The following is a 13,440-nucleotide window of genomic DNA, read 5'->3' on the forward strand; positions in this document are numbered from 1 at the left end:
TGATGCTGTTGTCTGGGATGTGGTAAAGAGGTTGTGGCACAGGTGCCTTGCAAAGAACCCTTTAAATCACAGTCATGGGATGCCTGAAGCTATTACTTCAAATGTGAAGTATGGTGGGTAGATGAATTAATGGACCTACTTGATGGCTTTGCTGTATCCAACTTCTTTCTATTGTTGCTTCATTGATTTATTCAGCCCTAGGACCTAGCTGGCATTGTGATCCACTCTAACCAAAGAAACTGAGTGACAGAGATGGCATGATACTTAGGAGACTGGGCTTTAAGAGACTGTGCCTGGTGTCACTATATAGAAAATTGTGAGATAGTTCTATGGAGAGTGAATGACCACACAGAGAAGAGCAAAGTTGCTCTCAAGTTTTCTAGAGCACTGAATCATGAGCAGCAAAGTTGACTCACTAGACTAACTGGCTGAGCCAAGATAAGGACAATAGAATGGCCTATCTGAACTGTAGGCTGGTTATGAGCAAGAGAAAAGTTAGTTTAAATCACTGACGTAGCGGGGTGATTTGTTACACAGCAGTAGCTAACTGATACATGAGGGCAGCATATGCTTCTGACATAAAGCAGGTCAGCTTGAAATTGGCATCATGATGTTTTTTCTTAAGTGATCTAAATCCCCGGAATCCCACATATCATCTATTTCTGCATTTCCTTGGAACAGAAGCACTGAAATTCTGTATGACAGGCTGCTCTTGAGATATTTTCAACTTTGTTGGAATCAGGATTTGCCAGAAATGTCGTGAGACAGCTTGTTTAAGTGAGATTTCCTGCTCGGTTTCTTTTTTTAAAAGAAAAGGAGAAAGCAAAAGTAAAAACTAATGATTTTTTTGGATGGAGTTTATCTGTGCTGGACTCATTTGAACATTGGTGTAGTAGAGCCAATGTACATAGATCATGGAGTTCCTAGGGAACTTCAGCAAAATCCTGAATGACCTGAGAATTCTCTAGCTTGAATTAGAAAGTGTGATTTTTAAGTTAACAATACAGACATCACAGATCAATCTCTTGTTCTCCATAAATGTTCTGTTTACAGATTATTGCTTTCCTGTGGCTGTTAATTACTGGGAGACTGTCATTCCATGTCTTTTCAGGCTCCCACAGGGACTCGAGTTCTATCCAACTTAACTATTTGGTTAATATTCCACATTTCAATTTTTCCAACTCAAACCAAGAAGCTAGAGAAAAGCAAGAATAAAACTTAATCGATAGGTGTGCATTTAGAAAAAGAAGGGGAAAAAAACAGAGGATGAATATGCATGAACCTCATTTAAAATGCCATTTTTATGAGAAGGGGAAATATTGGAGTCTCATTCTCCGTTTACATATTTTCAAAACACCACGTGGACTGAATGGGACCAAGAGTCTGAATGCGCTGGCTGTGGTGGGTGTGTGAGTGTGTCAGTGTGGAGACAAGTTGGTGGTATGATCCTTCTAGGGTTTGTGGTTAGGAAGACACACAGAGGCTCAACAATAGGGAGAGGCACATATTCTCTGGTGAACTGTTTCCAGCAGGAAATTGGGCACCCTGTGTACCTTCTTTTAAGGTCAGTACTGTGGATCTAAGGGACTAAGAGTGCACAGGCCATCATTGCTCCTCAGTGTGCCAAAGAATGGGCTTGCATTTGTCCCTCTGGTGCCTGCCCTGAGCCTGCACTAAATCCAGGGGTAGTGATATGAAAAGGCGGGAAAGGCCAGTGCACATGCTAGCTGTAGGGATTTTAATTCAGCCAGCATTTGGTTCGCTCCCTACATTCTCAGGCCTGTCTGCAGTGGTCCCTGGGAGGTTCAAGTAAGAAATGGATGATAGTGGTGCTTCACTAACATCACAACTCCAAGGCTTGTCGAACCATGGAAAAAATCACACATGTGCATAGGACATATGTCAGGGGAATTGTGTTCCGAACAGAAGTTCTAGTTAAGGGAGGAATCTGTCACGTTCCTTTTTGGGCATCCCTGTTTTTAGCAAAACATGTATGCTCGAGGATTTTTGAAAAGTGCCACACAGTGCCCTATAGTATAACATCATTTGCTGTCACTGTAAGCCGACTACCAAACTATGCATTTCTACCTTTCAAAGATCACAGGGAAGGATTGGTTGACAGGCACAAAATAGTTCTCTCAAAGAAGGTGCCAGAGTGTTGGGGGGAATCAAAGGCCGGGTTGGGGGGGAGTCCTGACATCTTGTACTATAGTACACATGTATTGAGTAAGTGAACTAAACACATTAAAGTGGTTAAATAAGAACATTCATGTATAAGTGCATTCCTCTCATACTATAAGCACAGAAACAAAGGCATATAGTTAGCCTTTATTTTCTGATCAAAGAAATAACTCATTTTAAAAGAAACTGCAGCATGTTCTTTCTATTTTCCATGGCATTTCCCCTGTGTGTCCTCTTCTCCATCTCACCTTTTTTTCTCCTTTCACCCCCGCACTTTCTCAATTCTGTTCATTCATGTGTTCTCTAAGGCTGCCCTTTGACCCCTTGTCTGCTTACTGGATATATTAACTCATCCACATAGACGTGAAGATGACAACAGGCTAAATCTCCATCTCCAGTTGTACTTCATGCTTTATTTTCTGATATGAGAAAGGCATCTCTGCGTGTGTCTTCCACAGGTTTGTGTTCAGTTTTTCTGGACTAAAATTCACTTCTCTTCCTGCATTCAATGGCATGGAATGTTCTCCCTGGCTTCCCATTTGGGGATGAAGATTTCTCCACTTCACAGTGATCATGACTCAAGGATCTGGTGTGTCCTTGACTTTTTAGTTTTCCCATGCTCCTCATCTTTCCTGACAGCCACACAGTCTTCCTTGCTGAAATCCTTTGGATCTTTGCTTCTGTTTTTGCTTAACTTAGTTCAGTCTGTTGTCACAAATAGACTGAGTGGTTTCAATAATTATCATTTATATCACTGGGATGGTGATGCAGGCCAGGAATCATAGCTATTGGAAGACTGAGGCAGGAGGATTTAAAATTAAAGGCCATCTAGGATACAGAATGAGTTTAAGACCACACAGGGCAATTTAGTGAGAGGTCATCTCAATCTAAAACATAAAAAGAGGGCTGGTAGTTTATTGTCTAGTATGGCAGAAAGCAAAGAGAAGCAAAGAAAAGCTCTCTTCCAACTCGTCTAACAAGGATACGTGTTTTATCAAGGGACTGCTGACTTTTGGACCTATTTACTTTCTGAATTCAGTTCTTTAGGCTATCACATCAGAGACTAGCCTCCATTGTGTGAATTCAAGAGAAGCATTCTGTCCTTAAATATTTCTATGTGTACATTTTCATTTCATATTCCCTCAACTAAAGTGCATGGGAAAAGGAATTACTTCTTTTCCTTACTAAGAATGTGTATCTACTGGTTTTGTTTGATTTATGGTATTTATGTTTGAAATGCAGTTTCAACCTTTCCCCTTTTAATCAGCACTAAGAATTTCCCTTGTATCAGTGTGATGATCAGCCACAGGAGACAGAGTAGACACAGACTCTTCTGGAGAGTTAATAAAAGAAGTCATCAATATCTAAAAGTAATGAGAAATAAGCATAAAGATATGCAGACAACTCTCTTGAGGCAAATCAGTGTTGTGGCTCATGCTTGTGCACTCCCACAAGTGTTAAGTGACATTTTCTCTATGTCACACACTTATAATCTAGGAGCTGGGGATGGGCACAGAAGCCCAGCAGCAAGCCTGTCCCTGTGTGTTTTCTACCCAAGTTCAGAGAAATAGATGGTAAGTAGGTAAGCCAACAAAGAAATTGTAGATAGACAGAAGTGCTACAGAAAATCATGTAGGATGGTATGCGCAAAATGGTATAGGGATAAAATGTAGGCAGCAAGGTCAGGTCCGATTCAGAGGCTCTTTGACTCCTGAGCAGCCTACATTGAGAATTTGGTCCCCAGTGTGATGACTTGGGAATTGGTGAGACTTTATGGTAGGGTCACAGGTATTGGCAGTTCCTCACTGGAAAGGAACACTGATTAAGGAGTTAAATAGTCTGAGTCTAGAGCTGGAGGGCATTATGACAAGTGAATTAAGTCAGGTACAGGAAGACAAATATTGCATGATCTCAACTTATGTGAGCAATGTGAAAGAGGTGATCTCAAACAAACAAAGCAAAAAGGGTAGCTGCCAGAGGCCCAAGGAAGGCAGATGAGGGGGGCATGTTGATTAAAGGGTCCAAGTAGACTGGAGGGATACAATCATCTGTTGTCTTACATTCGGACCACCAGTAGTAATAATGCTTATCAGAACATTGCTGAAAGAGTAGATATTTTATTTCTTACCACAAAAAAAAATGTAAGTTTGTGTGGTGATGGATATGCTAATAACCTTGACTGAACTTTTCTTTAAAGCATACATAGATCAAAACATCACATTGTACCCCATAAATAAGCAAAATTTCCAGTTGTCATTTAGCAGCAAAGTAGTTCTTTCAGAAGCCAAGTCTGACCCCATCTGACGCTCTCTGATTTCCTGTTTGAATATATAAACTCTTCTCCTTATACATGTTCCCACTGCAGTAAATCATTTATCATCTTCTCCCTGGAGCTAAGGGATGGCAGCCCCAGTGTCATGCCCTTTAACTCCCTGAGCTGTGATCTACATCATTAAAATTCACCTAAGTTCTTTATAAAGTTAGTCTGGTTCGGGTATTTTGTTATAGTCACAAGGAAAAGAAGCTTTTCTGATGAACAGAATAGTAAAAGAAGCCAGATATAGGGAAAGTTGATTGTGGAGGCCCACAGCTTGGGTTACTCTCTGAACAAAAGCTTGGACATAAGCATGGGGTACATGAGAGGCTGCTGCATGAAAGGTGCCCTGAAGAACAAAAGAAACAGCTTGGCTGTGATGAACACCATGAGTCAAAGGGCACTGGATGGATGATCTTGGGAATGACTTCACAAAGGCAGTGAGTTTTGCTTTCCACAAACAGGACTTTTCTGAGCAGACTAGGTAACATCCCAACAGAGCCTTCTGTTTCCTCAACACACACATTCCCAAGGACTAAAACTGGAGTCAGATGGCTAAGCAGAGAATGAGAGAGGAATTTGCCAGGGAAGAGAAGAGCTAGGTGAATCAACATTTTCCTAATTGGTTTCCAGAGGCATTTGTCTATGCAAGAATGAGATGTTTGATATTCTAGCTGAGTGAGTTCTTGATTTTAGGTCATCAATTATGATAATAGAACAAATCAAAAAGTTTGCAGCAAACAGAAATTCTTCATTTCCTGGCTTCTACTCAACTTTATTGATTGGACCATGGGGTATGACCATAAATTTCATGTTGAAATGTTATAAAGTACTTTTTTTCTTCTGGGATACTTATTCTTTCTCATTTCAAACAGTTCAATGTGCCTGGGCCCACGTAGATCACTCACCCAACCCTCCTCTCTGCCTGTGTACTGGGCCAGGAGCTTCACAAATAAAGGCAGCTTCACTCTTGTTATGAGGGAAATGCCAAAAGAATCTGGTGTATACAATTTCTTATTCTTTCAAAATATCTCTTCCATTTATTTAAAAAAACAGTACAATTGTAACCATTACAATACATTTTTCAGAGTCTAAAATCACAGGCTCCATTTTGTAGAACTATTATATTCCCCTAAAATAAAGGAAGGCTTGTTTATACGACTCATGCATCTCTAAAGCAGATTCACTTTAACATACACCAAGAAACAGTAGGCAATATAAAGAAGATCTAAGACCCAAGTTCAAGGCTAGGCAATACTTAGAAGTGTGTGTTGGTGAATCACTTACCTTCAATGAAAAAAAAATCTCTCTCTCTTATTCCAGAATTCACCCAAGGTTACACTGAGAGCATGAAGCTGTGTAAAAAAGGTAAAAGCACCAATAAAGGTAAACTATTATAAATATAATCTATAGGTTAGTAGAGATTTGCTTTTAAGGTCTATTTCCTCATCATTTTGGAGGGGGTTAGAATTCTGAAACAATTTTGTAAAGCAAAATCCATGACCTTTGTATAAATTTGAAACACAAGGAAAACACTGTTGAGTAGGTACTGTGGTGAAGGAGATGCTGAGAGATTTGTAGATTTTCATTTCATTTTCAGTTTAGCTGGGTGAGATAGTTGTGCCTACAATTCAGTGATTATCATTAATTAGTTTATTCCCTCTACATCACATGTTAGTTACAAGTAGTTTTCCAGGCTCTATCAGTCACATTTATTCAGTCTGGTATTTGTACTTGCCGATTCCACCAGTGCTGGGCTTTAGATAGAATGAACAAAGGAGAATGGGAGATAGGAGCGTGTGCCCTCATTTAAGAAGAAACTGCTCTCTCTCTCCTCTCATTTTTCTTGCAGACATCATTTTTTGACACTATATTTTTTGTTCTAATGTCCTTCTTTGTGCACATTGGGTTCCAGCATGAAAAGATATCTTCAAGTTTCTGTTTTCCAATAATATTCCTATCTGAGACAGATGTCTTGACCTTTTCCCCTCATTTTTATTAGTTCCTGGAGAATATCATACAATGTATTTTGACATATTTACCATTCCCCCTTCTCCCAGATTCACCCACTTAACTACCTACTCAACATTGTATCCTGTTATGTTAAAAAAAATCACATCAAGCCCAGTTTGTGATGTCCATATATTCTTGGATTTGTGGCCTTTCACCAGAGAGTAATGGACCTCCCAGGGGCCACACTCTTAAAGAAAACTGCCTTTACCTCATACACAGGCATAAGGCTCTGTGCCCAGCTCCCCTCTTACTGTCTGGCTTGAGCTTACACAAGTCTTGTATATGCTGTCTCAATTGCACTGAGTTCACAAGCACAACTATTATTGTGTGTCTAGAAAATATTTCCTCATAGTCATCTTCTGTCTCTGATTCTTAAAGTATTTGTGTTTTCTCTGCTGAAATGATCCCTTGTCCTTGGGAGGAGGAGACAGAATATGTGTATTAGAGAAGAATTAATGTGCATATTAAGAATATTGTATGTTTGGACTGAAAGTTTTGTAATCTATTCTTCTTCTTTTTTTTTTTTTTTTTTTTTTTTTTTGGTTTTTCGAGACAGGGTTTCTCTGCATAGTTTTGCGCCTTTCCTGGAGCTCACTTGGTAGCCCAGGCTGGCCTCGAACTCACAGAGATCCGCCTGGCTCTGCCTCCTGAGTGCTGGGATTAAAGCGTGCGCCACCACCGCCCGGCTAAGTCTATTATTCTTTAGACATTAAGCAGTACCTGTACCTAGACAGGTTTTAGGACCTATGGGATGATCCACTACTAGTCTGTTAAATAGTCATAGTGTCAAACCTATCCTAATGACTTATTGTTGTATCAGTATACTAGTGGATCTTTAAACCCTCATCAGAGAAACTGCTTTCTGCAGTAGAAGTCTTGGCTTTTGTCACCTTCCTATCTTTATTCTCTCATGTAATTACCCTTTGTTGTTGCTTTGTTTCTTTTCATTTTATACTATAATTTAATTCCATCACTTTTCTCTTCTCTTTCTTCCCTCCAAAGCCTCCAATATGCCTCTCTTCATCCTTTTTCAAATTAATTGTCCTTTTTTTTTCATTAATTGTTATTTACGTACATACACACACACACAATGCTCCCAAATACAGAAGGATAAACTGTTTTGAGACAACAGACTCACTATACAGACAAGGATAACATTCATCTTATGATACTTCCACAACTGTTTCCTGAGTGGTGGGCTTATAGATATGGCCACCATGCCTTAGTTTTGCAGGGCTAGACATCAGGTACTGGACATCGTGCATGCTAGCCAAGCACTTTACCAACTGTGCTCTTTCCTATATATATCTAGGCTCTTTCCTTTCGTTCAGTCATTATTCTCCTGACACTCTAAGTAAGCTGCCACTTATAAGTGAATAATTTCCCTGAGAACCAGAAGTGGTCTTTTTCCATAATTCTATTGCAGATATTAGCCCAAGAGAGGGAGTACAGCTGCTGATGGATAAATATTCATAGATGGGTTGTATTAAAGAAAGCTAGGACTAAGAATTAGCATAAATGCCACTTCCTTTATATCAAATATTAGATTTAGTTTGTACCATTGGTTATCTTCTGTACAATTCCATATTACAATTTTCTACAGTCATGAAAGGAATGGGAAAATATATGAATGGAGAATTTCTGACACACCAAGATATTTGTAGTGTTTAGTCATCATGAGTTGTAATCCCTGTTAAGATGACTGAGTAAAAATTTCCCCCACAAGCCTCCATGGGACTGGACAAGGTCCTCTGCATAAATGAGACAGTTGTGTAGCTTGATCTGCTTAAGAGGCCCCCTGGCAGTAGGATCAGAATCTATCCATGGTGCATGAGCTGGCTTTTTGGAGCCCATTACCTATGGTGGGACATCTTGTACAGCCTTAATGCAGGGGGAGGGGCTTGGACCTGCCTCAACTGAATGTACCAGGTTTTGCTGACTCCCCATGGGAGGCCTTTCCTTGTTGGAAGAGGTAATGGAGGGTGGGTTGGGGAAGAAGGCTGAAAGATTGGACGAGGGAAGAAAGGGGGATCTGTGGTTGGTATGTAAAATGAATTAAAAATTTTCTTAATAAAAAAAAGATCCCCTCCACAAAGAGTACAAACAGGGGTAACATAAGTACTTTGCTCTTGAATTGTGTTGATTTCTCTTTTCTACAAATATCTTTCTGTTGCATTTTAGCAGACACATTCTCTTAGTGATGCTAACCTTATTTTGGATACCATCTTATTCTGAAATCCTAATGAATGGTCTGCCTATCTCTCCAATCACAATATCTGTTTATGGAACCCTTTAGAAATGAGAACTAATAACTCTAGTGATTGCACTAATCATTCCAGGTGATAAAAATCACATATTCTTCACTTCTCTCTAGAACATTCTCCAACACCTGCTTACCCGGTGAACACTGACTCAGGTCCAATTTTCTTCAGGGAACCCAGTCTGAATGTGCCTACCCAAACACATACATCATTCGTTTCTAAACCCTTTTGTATTTTAAATCAGCCCTATTTGTCTCATGTTCCTAATTATTTGAAATGTTTTATCTTTAAAATAAAGTCCTTTAATATCAAAGCCATGGGTTGATTTCTCTGTAGTTCTTGTGGCATGTAGACAGTGTCTGAAGAAATGACATTAGTTTTCTAGTGAATTCTGAGGACCAAATTGCATGCATCCTAGCATGAATCTTTCTCCCAGGGACTACATAGCCGAATGGCATTTATAATTTCTCCCCTGGCGTTTCAGAAGGCTTAGTGGAATTTTATTGGATAATTGCTGCAGAAATGACTTCCGTTTCTCACAACCACCATTTGAAAAGTCAAATTTAAAGAGCAAAATGCCTGTCTGTTTGCAGAAATGTCTTTCTTTTCTCAAGAAAACCTAGACTCTTAGTTCCTTCCACCTGTGCCTGGGAATCTGCCCTCTCTCACTAATAAAAATGATTGAAAAGCACCTTGAAAATATGAAGTGTTATATAAATGCTAACTGAGGCAATAATAAAACAGTAATAATAACTATTTGCAGATAAACGTCACTTTCAGGCCCAGGGGAGACGTTCTGCAGGAGGAAAGCCGAACAGGTCCTGTATGTATCCCTGGGCCATGCTTCACTGTGAATCACACCCTTCTCTTTCCATTTGGATACAGTCATTCACCATAGTCATGAAATAGTACTAGTATGTAAAATGATTGTCATCACCCACACCGTAAAATGCAATGTGTTGCCAAGCCATCCATTCCCTGACAAGTGCCAGGGTGACTTCACTCAAGCTGATCATTTAGAATATAAATGGATTTAGGGGAGAGTGCACATGATTATTCAGTTCCTGATGGTCACAGCTCAGCCTCTCATGTAACTGCTGTATCAACTCTAGCCTTGGACTAAGGTCTGTCAAAGGGCTGATTAACTAGGGGTCCAGATGAGTCATCAGCAAACATCATGGGATTTGAGGGTCTCTGGGATATCTCTTTAGCATGTGTTTTCCTTTCACCACACTTAGATACTGAAAATGAAAACAAAGACAGAGAAGACAAGATGCTAAACGAAGAGTTGGAGAATACAGGAGGAAGAAAGGATTTCAGAGGAAAAACTGCAGACAGATGTAAGAGTACATACATAAGACACAACAGTGCTGAGGTTGGTGAGTTGTTTACCTATTAGAGGTGATTATTACCAAGCCTGATGACCTGAGTCTGATTCCTGAGACCCACATGTTAAAGGGAGAGAGCTGAGTTGAGCAAGTTGTTCTCTGACCTCTATACACATGCTATGCTTAAAAACTAAAAACAAGGAGTCAAGCAAACATAGCAATGCTATTATGGTATCTACTCAGAGCCTTCTAGGCTATAGAAGAGGAGTTCAGCATCCTGGAACACGGTACTGTTGTAGCTGAAGGAAAGGAAGGACACGTGAAAAAGAAACCCAGGCATGATAAGATTAGAAATGTGCCTGACGACTGTGTGCGACACTGTCTCTTGTCAGTGGATATCTACAGCCAGATAAACAGCTCCTCCTACTTCTCCTGCTCAGGTACCACGAGGTACACTTCTTAGTTTTCTACTCTGCTCCCTCTACTATCTAACCGCAGGCCCCAATAAAACCTACATCGTGGATTTACAATGACTGATGACTTAAAACTTCTCCCAATGTGTTTCTTTTCCTTAATCCATTCTGCACAATTTCCATATACACATATATGTTAATACACCCACATGTGGTCATATATATATATATATATATATATGTTTGTGTGTGTGTGTGTGTGTGTGTAATTTATAATAAAAATAGGTTCATGCTGTTATAGAGGCTAAAATTCTTCATTACTTTCAGTCAGAAATCTGAAGATGATCAGGGCCTATGTGATTATTCAAGAGTTTGAGAACATTTGATAATGGTTCCCTGACATGACAAAGTGGTGAGACCCCACTGATGAAGACATAACACATGTAGGTTATAGGACAGAGAAAAGTCAAACTGGAGCTGCCCTGAAAACTATCCCCTTTCTGACAAGTTTTCAAAGTGTTGGAAGATGTTATGCATGGCATTGGTCTTGAGAAAAGACATAAATGGTATCACCCAGCAGTGAACAATGAATTATACAATACCAAACTTCCAGGCATGAAGTGAAGTGGCATGAAGGTGATTGGGGCAACTGAGAACTTTCTGATTATATCTGAGGCAAAACCACAGAATTCATGCCTGGTATTATAAACCTCATCAAAAAGCCTGTGGCTAAGGAGGTCAAAGGTCCTAGAGGGAAACCAACTATTGTTGTTTGACTAAATGAACATGTTGACTACCACCATCATAGTGACCATGACCTCCCACAAACATTTTTTGAGTTTGCGGCCTACATTTCAGTCTCAGATATGTGTCTGTTTTGTTTATTTGTCTTGCTACTGTGACTGAATCACTGACAAGAAGCAACTTAAGGGAGAGAGGGTTTATTTTGACTTACCTTTCAAGCAAATGCAGTCCATTACGGTAGGCACAGGATGGTCAAGGCAACAAGAGACAGTTAGTTACATTGAAACAGTCAAGAAGCAGAGTGAGAGAGATGGATTCTGATGTTCAGCTAGCTTTCTCATTTTTTATGCAGCCTAGGATTTCAGCACATGAAATGGTATTGTACACATCTAGAGTGGGTCTTCTCACCATAGTTAACCTAAACTAGATATAGAAGTTTATCTTCTAGAAGATTCTATATCCTGTCCAGTTGACAAGTATTTGATTAATCAGCATTAACCATAACTCTGTCTGAAGACTAACACTTTAAAGTAAAGAACAGGACAGGGGCTATACTGAGCATACTTGCTGTTTCAGCTCCTGGAGATGGCAGCTGTATTGAAGTTGGGACCTACTTTCTGGGTTAGAGGTCAAGTTTCAGGAAGAAGCCTAAGTTTCCTACAGTGATAGTAGAATGTGAGTTTTCATTTATTATCAAAATTCCTTGAGATTCATATAAAAGACAAAAATTAGTAGCATTTAATCATGTTTGTGGTTTTGTAGTTGTTAATTATTTTGGTACCTCATACCTAGCCATATGAGCAGTACAGTCCTTGTGAATGAAGGAACTGAGACCATATCTTCAGTGTACTTGAAAGAACACAGAAGATGCCTGCTGTCTTAGGGAGAATTACATCAAGAGATGGAATGAGCTATGGCAGTTACAATGACCAGAGAGAGCAGGAACAGCCCATGTTTCTGTCTTCCCCTCTTCCTATCTTCAGTATAAACATATGGAATTTAGACAAGGCCTATGTATTTTATAAGCCAATATTTGAGTAAGTAGACATTATATGTAATATACTTAATACAGTCTAGTAAATATTTATATTGTTTCTTAGGGAATTTTATGCAATGTATTTTGAGCACATTCATTCCACTTAAGCACTCCCCTTAACTCTTCCCAGATTCATACCTACCTTCCTGTCCCTCATATTTGTGTCTTCTCTTTAAAAAATTAATAACACATTAACTCCAATTTGTGCTGTCCATATACTTCAAACTGCTTTCATATTTAGCTTATGTGATGGTTACCTTTGATTTTCAACTTGACACAACTAAGAGTCACTTAGGAAGAGATTCTCAATGCAGACTTGGATTGGCGTGTGGGCATATCTATGGTAGATTGTCTTGATTAACTTAATTGATATGAGAAGATCTAGCCTAGCACTAATTCCCAGTCTTGGGTTCCTGAACTGTATGAATGGATTTTTTTCTGATTACAAGAAAGAAAACAAATGAACAAGTATGAACTTATTGTTCTCTTTTACTGATGGTGGATATGATATGACTAGCTGTTTGAAGTTCTTGCCTTCACTTTTTCACAAGAATGGTCTGTAGCTTGAAATTGTAAGCTGAAGTAAACTCCTTATTCTTTTAAGTTGATTTTGTCATATTATTTTATCATATCAACAGCAATAATCTAGGAAAATATTCACTTTTACTCATTATATAAGCATACTTGTTTTTATTGTAGATAAAGTTATTTTGGTCTAATTGTATGATGTAAGGTACAGCTGTTATTTTTCTATGGCTAGTGCTTTTCCTACTATTTCTTTTTATTATATTTATTTTATTCTTTTTTCATATATTACATACTGGCTTCAGTTTTCCATCCTTTCTCCTCCAGTCTCTCCCATCCACTTCCACTCTCCCCCAGATCAGTTCCCTTTTACCTCCTCTTAGAAAAGAACATGTCTCCCAGGGACTCAGCCAAACATGGCTAAAAAGCTGAAATAAGGTCAGGTAGATACCATCACATCAAAGCTGAACAAGACAACCCAGTGTCAGAAAAGTGTCCCACAAGCAGTCAAGAGATTCAGAGACAATCCTTGCTCCTATTTTTAGGAATCTCACAAGATCACCAAGTCAGCCATAACATATATGCAAAGGTGCCTAGGTCAGACTCCCTTGATCTTTGCCAGTCT

General features: G+C 39.2%; 1 protein-coding gene across 1 annotated transcript in view; it reads left to right on the plus strand.

Annotated features, from left to right (window-relative positions):
• LOC143269476 (uncharacterized) overlaps window positions 1-10,145 on the plus strand; it is a 75,692-nt gene extending 65,547 nt beyond the window's left edge. Inside the window, exons 4-5 of the transcript XR_013045897.1 lie at window positions 5,819-5,863; window positions 10,008-10,145. The gene's annotated coding sequence lies outside the window, so the exon portion shown is untranslated. The remainder of the gene's footprint in view (window positions 1-5,818; window positions 5,864-10,007) is intronic.
• The last annotated feature ends 3,295 nt before the right edge of the window (window positions 10,146-13,440 follow it).

Source organism: Peromyscus maniculatus, chromosome 19 (assembly GCF_049852395.1).
Source record: "Peromyscus maniculatus bairdii isolate BWxNUB_F1_BW_parent chromosome 19, HU_Pman_BW_mat_3.1, whole genome shotgun sequence".
NCBI classification, from domain to species: Eukaryota; Metazoa; Chordata; class Mammalia; order Rodentia; family Cricetidae; genus Peromyscus; species Peromyscus maniculatus.